We start from the raw sequence: 9679 nt of genomic DNA, 5'->3' as shown, positions 1-9679 counted from the left end.
GGGAGTTGTTTGTTCACGACTGCACAACCAGATCACTCAAAGTGAACATTTCCGATACATATCATTCGAAAACTCCGTAGAAGTGTCCCTGACATCTGATTAAGTGGCCCAAAATATCCCAACTGTGAACAAAAACATTCCCTATATCTAGCGTAAAACGCTGTGAGAAGATCCCGGTTGTCTTTTCTTATTCCAGTGGTGACCTTGCCCTTCGATCGTTCGAACCTGTCATTAACATGCAAGCAGACTTGAGTTTGTTATTTTCACGTCTTCAGTAAAGTAACAGTTAATACGAAACTCTGATTTCCCTCTTGCAAAATGATACGGACATGATATAAAGGAAACCGAACCATTTTGATGGCACAGAGTCACACTGTTGGTCCGATATTGAAAGCGCGGCGCTATTGTGACTTTTCAAATTTTCTTATAGGTGTCCTGGGTACTAACAACATGGCGCTTGATTTACCATAAGTTGAAGGATTTTTTGCTAAAGGATCTTGAGCGTCGGTGCTGTTTTGTTTGCAAACACAACTGCAGGCGCATGTTGTTATTGCGTATGCATAGAAATGTCAACAATGCCCATGTGGGCATATTTCAATATTCATACGCAACGAGATTTTGTAACCGGTTTCATTTTGGTCTGTCAACGAACGAAGGTGCTTATGTATTTTCACTTAAATATATATTTAACGTTGGTAATAAATAAAATTCCACACTCATGCATTCTCGTTAGATACCATTTTTACGAAACTCGTGAACTATCATGGTATCTAACAAGAATGAGTGTAGTATTTGCTATTAACGTCGCTGAAAAATCACGATTTCTTTGTCCTTCCCGAGAATATTAATGAACATTTGAAAGAAAATTTCTTCATTTTTTTACATTATTTACTGCATATTTATATTATACTTTAATACATATCATTGGTCTTATTATTACAGATATGGCACAAAAACGTCATTTGTATTCTCTTTTTTGTTCCTAAGTTCAGGCGTTTTTTTTGAGTGAGTAAGTAAATGTTGATAAAAGCAACTCTTTAAGTTTTTCAGGCTACCTCAAGGCGGTCCACATTTGGAAGTGTCTAGTCTTTCTAAATGCCCTTCATCAAACAGTTATGCTGCAACTAATATTGCACACTACTGTCTGTAACTCTTCTGATGTGCTTATGCTAAGTACAGTTAGCAAAACGTGCTTTGATATCAACATAACCTTAGGTGCAAGACCTAAATAGCATGTTTCAGACACAATTATGATGAAAGTCGTAATTTGGGAAGAAACATTCGGTTGATCTGGTCGGTATTCTCTGGGGTGATTCTCAATATCCTCAACTCCACTTACAATTACTTTCAATTTCCTTTGAACGGATATAGAGCCGTTTATCGTCTCTGTCTGTGGTCGCCTTAGTTGTTTCCCGAGGAGACACATTTATCATATCGCCAAATCATTTCTTTACTGTTGATCAGGAAATTTGAAACACGGAAGTTTCTGAGAGAGAATTAGCCGTCCAACAGAGCATATTCACACCTGCGAATCACCACTAGTGTGACACAGATTGAGGCATGTCTGTCAAACAAGAACCATCATCTCATCAGCTCTACACAATATGTATTACGGCGGTTAAACAGCAGTGTGTCAAAACATATCTATACACTAGATTTGTTGTCCTTTGATAGTATATTACGATGACTTATTCTATTCACTATTTAAAGTCTTTGTTTGTGGTCATTGATGCACTTCCTATGTTGAGTTGTACCATATATATCCTGTATTTTTTCAGTGAACAATTGTTTTGACTTTGCATGTGTTTGTGATAGTGATGCATACATTTGCTCATGGCAGAGTCGGAATCGTACAGTCGACTCTGTCTTACGAAAATGGAAAGGGTGTTGTCGCATTTACACAGCAAAATAAATATGCAGTTTCCGGAATCCGGATACCTCTTGGATACAACCGGACACTTTCCCAAAACGCATCCAGGTATCCAGTGGCAGATACCTTGTCGGATACAAGATTCATTGTATCCGGCACTGGACACGTCAGCCGAAAGCATGCCTCATGGAATCCGGGTATCCGGCACCGGATTCCTCAATCTGGGTGTCCAAGTGTCCGACACCAGATACCTAACTTGACCTCGAGACATAACCAGATATTTTTTAAAGTTCATTTCATTAGATATGCTCACATATTTACTGTAATGTACTCCTCAATCTGAGTGGCCAAGGATCCGGTACTTGACACCCTACAGGATACCTCATTCTGGGTATCCAAGGATCCGGCACCGAATACCTAGGCAGGATTCCAACTATCGTCGACTGATCGAACGATTCTCTTTCACTGTTACATTTACATCATGCACAATGATATATTCACAAAATACTGATTGCCATAAGTGTCATCAAGCGATATCACCTTCGGTGTTATCACAATGCCTCCTCTACCATTTGGTCACTACTATCGGTGTCACAAACGATGAAATCATCAACGTTCATCTATCACTTCACTGAATGCATGACCTCACAATCCAATAACATCACAGACCTTTGCCACTTCGGCTTTCTGGCTGTATTTGGCTTTGAACATACTTTGTATAGAAATGGTTTGAAGTAGGACACTTGATCAGAAATAAAACACTCTTCAATAAATGTACAAATATTCAAGTTAAGCCTCGGATATTTGCTTTTGTTACAGACAAATGTTGATATATTTAATCTCAAAAGACACTCAGGTCAGGTTATCTATATATCGAAACATTCTGTGATCATTGTAATTGAACTCGGTTTAATTGAAAATATAACGCTTGATTGTACTTGAGTGCCCTATTTCACAATGCAATCAAAGTGTTATGATCTTCTATCATGTAAGGAAATATGCAGTGTAAATGGGTATAATTCCATTCCAAGTATTCCAAGTATATACCAATAAAATACGCCATAATACTACATATTCATACTCTGATCATGTTTTTAAACTCAAATGACTTGGTAAAAAAGTTGGTCTTACTTACTGAACGGATCTTTTGGCAGTTAATTAGCAAACACCTTTAAGAGGTACATTACAACGTAGACTATCTAAAACAATGAAAGATCCAAACAACCACAACATTATTGCATCATTAACAATTTATTTACATTGAAAACATTTCAATTCCTGACCCTTGAAAATAATGTACATGTATATACAAATAATTAATGTAACACATACAACATATATAATTGATGAGGATTTGACAAGATAAAGCCAATGGGAAAAAACATTAAATTTAATACATTTGCAAATTACACAATATATACAGTATTCCTACCACTGACATCAGATTCAAGAATACCCTGTCATGTAACTTACATCTCATCCCACTGGCTTCCTATATCCAAGATACCGACGAGCACTGTAGCTACTGAGGAGTTACTCAACAAATGTTGATATACATGTACTTCTTATCAGGAGATACTCGGGCGAAGGAATACATTTATCATTCAAAATATACAGTAATGGTAAGTTTCTTGTCAAATACCGGGGGCACGGGTGGCCCAGTCGTCTAAGGCGCCGCGATTTGCTGTGCAGAGTTGCGTCCCTTGGACACGCCAGAAACCTATGATTGTGGGTTCGAATCCCGGTTCGCCCTGATTATGTTTCTAGGTTTGTCAGCACCATACCCGTGCTCGTGGGTTTCACCGAAGTGGTAAACGTCTGAGACCTGCATCACTTCGGGCTTTCCTCCCCCATTAAGCTGACACGCCGCGATATAACTGGAATACTGTTAAAAGCGGCGTTAAACCAAACTCACTTACTCACTTACTTACTTGTCAAATACCAAATATGGTATTTTAACTCTGTATATTGTGAAGGATAAGCACTGGTATTAGGATCTTGATGCAAAAATCAGCTGGTACTTAGTTTAAAGCATATATATATATATATATATACCCAAGTGTCTTTACATAGTAACATTGTATTAGGTGAGCCCTGGTGTATAAGTTGGTTGAGTGGCATTTAGAAGCTGGAATGATGACAATATTAAGATATACGGATAACTTCTTAATTTGCTAAATAGTGACGTTATGGAACAGTTCTTCGCTTGACAATAGTACTGTACCAAAACTTCACTGTTTAGCAAATTAAGAAGTTGTAATCCATATATCTCAATATTGTTGTCGTATGGATGATGATGAAAGTCAAACAGAAAGTCACACAGATGTAAGGCACAGAACTAAATGAATCTCCTACTCTTTGACTTGTGAACTTGGGAAAGGTCGAAGAATAGTCTTGTGTTGGTGTTGAAGATGAAGATGAAGATGTTGAAGAGGAAGGGGTTGACAGTGCATCTGGTTGGCAAGATGTGTCAGAGGCTGTGGCTCGAGAAGATGTGGATGGAGGTGATGACTCAGGGGTTGATGGGCTTCTCCTCCTTGATATCAGGTTGTTGCCTGCAAATCAATGAAAAACTTTAATGAAAAACCAAAATAGCTTCAAACCAAACAGGAGAAAATTTTACTCCCTTGAACTGATTCCAGACATGAATATTACTATGATCCCTCTACGTAATAGAGAAAACACGACCCAGAGGTTTTGGTAGAGAATGTAAAACCTCGGGAGGAGGGATTTTCTGACTCCCGAGGTTTAACATTCTCTACCAAAACCGAGGAGGAGTGTTTTATCCGGCTTAGAAACCGTTAAACGTTTAGAATTACTGCAAATTTAATTGTCTCCCATTTAGGACACTATAACGGAGATTTACTACCTCGCTATTGCCAGGATAAGCGTATTGAAAGAACCCGCACCGTGCACGTGGGATGCATGCGGTAAGAACACGTGGTTGTCTTTCTCAGTTGAGTTGGAGATGTCGAGCGAGGAGGAAGGCGGAGACCTATTTCTAACTCTTTCTAACTCAAAGTGAGTTTGTGGAAACTAAGGATGTCAGTGACGACGCATATGATTTTCACTTTCGTTTTGCATCTCCATTGTCTGAAGAAGAACTTCAGAAGTAACTGGACGTATGTGTTCCCCAAAAGACCAAATACAAGAACGACTGGGCCGTTGGCGTATTTAGAAGGCGGAAGTAAGCGAGCAGCAGATTTGCGAACAAACTGGTAAGTTTAGTTCAATGTATAGGACAATCCTTTACCAATATTTTATGATTTTCACTGTTTCGAATATTATCTGTGAATAAAATGAAACGCCCTTAACAAGCGTATAGAAATGGTTAAGTTTTACTATAAAAATGTATTTTGATGTAGCCATATTTTCTAAAGTGGCTTAATGCTTTATAGATGTTTAGAACAAACGGTTGTATACTTTGTTGTAATTAACTACAACAAATATTTTTAAGGGGACCGGAGTAGTGCTGTCCGCATCTACAAACGCACCAGCGACGATCTAAAGTCCAAGGCTTCAGACATTATCTGAAGGAAGATTCCTAAAAAGACGGAGAAAGTGTCTTGTGCGCCACCAACTTCAGTGACTAAGACAACTACTTCCGCAACTGAGACAGCTACTTCTGCAGGTACTTCGTCAGGCACTTCGTCAGGTACCTCTGTAGACTCAACGACTGAGGCAAGTCTGGAAGGTCTATCCCAAAAAGCGTCTCTCTACATTACATTTAACTTTCATTAAAGGATGTTACTGGCTGTTGTTTTCTGTTGTCTTTGTGCAGAAGTGCGGGTATGTGCCTTTAAGTAAGACCGTGTGATGAAAAATCAGTGTGTATCCGGAATGTATTTTGTTCAGTGCCGAGACCTGGTATGGAGGTCTTACCTTTTTACAAAGACCCTGGGATGAGGTTTTACTAAATTTACAAAAACCTCATCCCAGGGTTTTGGTAAAAATGTAAAACCTCTTCCCAGGTTTTACCATTGGCAGAAAACACATCTTTTCATAATGGCGATACCCACATAATAGGTTTCTAAAAGTATATAATGAATAAAACAAGGCAAAAAGTGAGCAGGACTCACTAATATCTAACTAACCCCTGACCTCGACTAAAATAGTGGCATTTTCAAATATATCCCTGCCCATTTAGGTCAAGTTTATAATTATGATCTACCACATAGATCATATAGCTGGAATATTGCTGAGTGCGGCGTAAAACCAACCAACCAACCATTAGGGAGTGAAATTCGCACCTCTTTAAATAAGATCAGCAAAACATATATTCTTTGAGTCAATGAAGTAGTTGCAGTAGACTATCCCCAGGGAGTAAAGATCGTAAGGTAAATATGGTATAAGGTGATTGTGTCTCTCGACCGGGGGAACACCAAAAAGCGCCTTGGGCACATAAATCATAAGGGGACGTGGATATGTGTGCTATATAAATCCTAATAGAATAAAAATATATAAAATCAACCTTGCACTGCACCTGTCCAAATGGCATAAAAATTGTTCCTCAAATTGGAAAAGAATCCATGAATTAGTTTTCGCACAAATGGTGAAGTACAAATAACTCCAAAAAGGCAGTATTGATTTTAAAATTGTTCCCTGAATTTAAAAAAGAAGCCATGCAGTAGTTCTGAGTTACAGATCGCTCAAAAGATGTCCTCTGAAGGACGGACAGAATTCCCTGGTATAACTATATACAACCGCACTCTTAAGTCGGACCTATAACTCCGAGGCATGTCACAGTAATTGAATGTCAACATAAAGACTGAATGATGCACATGTTTGTGAGACAGAAAAAGGGATGCAGATAATCCAGATGACATCTATATTGTCTAATAATGCAAGTACCTCTTTGTTCCTTGTATCTTCCTCGAATGGCCCATTCCGGCACCCAACATGACGGATTGTCGCTAAGCATCTTTGATGGGTGGTCCTGACGCATGTCTTTTCCCCTGATGCTGTCCAGCTGTTCTTTTATGTCTGTCATCATGGGGACTGCCCATATCAGAGGCAGCACAAGTTTGACTGTGTCATCTTCCTCATCAGATATGTCTGGAGACGTACACTCCCTTGTCAGGATCCCCTTTGCCCTGCGTCTTCAATCGTCAGGTTTCTTACTCTTCTCTAGAGCCTAGACTCTGTCCTTAAGCTTCTGCGTTGAAAATGAAACATCAGTTTGAAGTAGCCCTAACTTATACACACCATAGCTCACATGATCCTTGCAAAAGGTTATCAAAGCATGACAGAAACAGAGATAACATACATTAAAATTAACTTTACTCTAACAACACCATACATATTTCATGAGACATTTAATGATGCAGTGGGTCAGGCTCATTACACTTACATTAATATATTATTTCAGAGCACTTTTAAATGTCTGAAACAAACACTGTATATTTTGAAAGACATGGCCACAATAATATAAATACCTGATTCTGATATGTTTATTTATACTTACACTTGTTCTTCTCTTGTTTCATCTGTTATTGGGGGCACGGGTGGCCCAGTCGTCTAAGGCGCCGCGATTCGCTGTGCAGAGTTGCGTCCCTTGGGGACGCCAGAAACCTATGATCGTGGGTTCGAATCCCGGTTCGCCCCGATTATGTTTCTAGGTTTGTCAGCACCATACCCGTGCTCGTGGGTTTCACTGAAGTGGTAAACGTCTGAAACCTGCATCACTTCGGGCTTTCCTCCCACATTAAGCTGACACGCCGTGATATAACTGGAATACTGTTAAAAGCGGCGTTAAACCCAACTCACTCACTCACTCATCTGTTATTTCTCCTATGGTGTTCTTTCTTGCCATTGATCTGTCGGTTATTGTCATCCCTCTTATTCTTCCACATTTGTTTGAACGCCTCTGGAAAACAAACAGGTAATTTCCACATGTGGCACTTATCAAACTGAGTTCATCACATCATAGCACATGTTGGTTGGTTGGTTTGTTGTTTAACGCCGCACTCAGCAATATCCAAGCTATATCACGGCGGTCTGTAAGATAATCGAGTCTGGACCAATCAATCCAGTGATTGATATCATGAGAATCGATCCACGCAATCGGGATCGATGACCTGCATCAACCAAGTCAGCGAGCCTGACCACTCGATCCCGTTAGTCGCCTTTAACGACAAGCATAGTCGCCTTTAACGACAAGCATAGTCGCCTTTAACGGCAAGCATGGGTTGCTGAAGACCTATTCTACCCCGAATATTCACGGGTGTCATAGCACATGTCATTAATGCAAATATTTAACTTAATTTAGAATACAAATTAAGAACCCCCTATTCATCATTGGGTAGCTGATTACTTACCCTGATCATGCAAAGAGATAATATTTTATTTTTTGTTTTGTTTAGAATCAGTTTACTTTAATGCTAAATTCTTCCAAGTATACCAAGAACTGCCATGTTATGAAAAGGTCCTTCATATCAATGTGACAATAAAACTGATGTTTTGTCATGTAAATGGCATAAAGCTTAATGCAAAATGAGAAATTGATAATGTAACTGAATCAAATGTTAATGAATGAAAAAGTATGAAATGTAAACCACTGCAATCAGATAAATGACTTTCCATGATTTTCAATTAATCAGAAAAATATATACATTTTTCATCATAGTCACATCGATATATTCAGAACTTCAGGCAATATAGCAGATATTATCTTTGAGAAACAGTTGCTCAATGAAACTACAAGTTTAATATAAGATTCAGCTTTGTTACACAAATTACTTTCAAATAAGTTAAAGATAAAATAAATGCTAATAAGATTTAAATAATATGTATCTTAACTAGAAAGTTAAGATATTTTCCTTGGTAAGGTGTATAAAGAATGTTTAAGCATTCCTAAAAATCATTATGATTTGGATGTTTGAAAGTAGGCAAAATCTGGCTACATATTCTATATAAATACTTGTAACTTTGTCATTTCCCACAATGCTTCATTCTATGACGTCATAACAGGGATCAAAGTATTATTTATAAGTTAAACCTCAGTAAGCTTTGTCTACTTTTTACTTTATCATGTGTGAGGCACTTAAGGGCAGTCGGGTAGCCGAGTGGTTAGAACCGGGTTCAATTCCCGACATGGGTACAATGTGTGAAGCCCATTTCTGGAGTCCCCTGCCGTGATATGGCTAGAATGTTGCTACAAGCGGCATAAAACCATACTCGCTCACTCCTCTATTTAATGACACAAGCACCTTTGGCTACACCAGAACTTTTAAAATCTCCCTAAATTGTCAGCAATGCTTAGTCAAGTTGAATGAAAGTATTGACATTAACAAATCATTGGTACTTCAAATTTTATAAAAAAATTAAACTTAAACACTGATTATTATATTGACTTACGACTATTGTAGTGCAGGGATTGGAAACACGCCCCCCTTTCTTTAATTGACCCTTGTGCTACAACCCTGCAGTAAGAAACATCCCTCAAGAAATCAAACACGTTACACTACATGCTTAGCTATATATACTCTTCAAAAAAAGAAACTTGACACCGACTTTCAAAATGTTATATAATATGATTGTTTCAAAATAGGACACAGAAACCATAATTGAAACACTGTTTGAAGATCAATGTACACTATGTTTAAAACATTAATCGTGTCACCTAGCCAGACATACGTACACGATACAGTTAATGTCACAGGGGTACAGAAAATGTCAGTATCGGTTGTGCCCACCACGTGCATCAATCACCGCTTGACACCGACGACCCATAGATGCAATCAAGTTGTCAATAACACGCTGTTGGATGTGCTGCCATTCAAGCTGAAGTGCATCAAGAAGCGCCGGTAG

At 38.6% G+C, this 9679-nt stretch overlaps 1 pseudogene; it reads right to left on the bottom strand.

The window, feature by feature from the left end:
- Positions 1 to 4208: 4208 nt before the first annotated feature.
- Positions 4209 to 8283, bottom strand: LOC139466942 (uncharacterized; annotated as a pseudogene).
- Positions 8284 to 9679: the final 1396 nt, after the last annotated feature.

Source organism: Haliotis cracherodii, unplaced genomic scaffold, assembly GCF_022045235.1.
Source record: "Haliotis cracherodii isolate W230 unplaced genomic scaffold, xgHalCrac1.p SCAF_19, whole genome shotgun sequence".
NCBI lineage: Eukaryota > Metazoa > Mollusca > Gastropoda > Lepetellida > Haliotidae > Haliotis > Haliotis cracherodii.
This window is presented reverse-complemented; position numbering and strand designations above follow the sequence as displayed.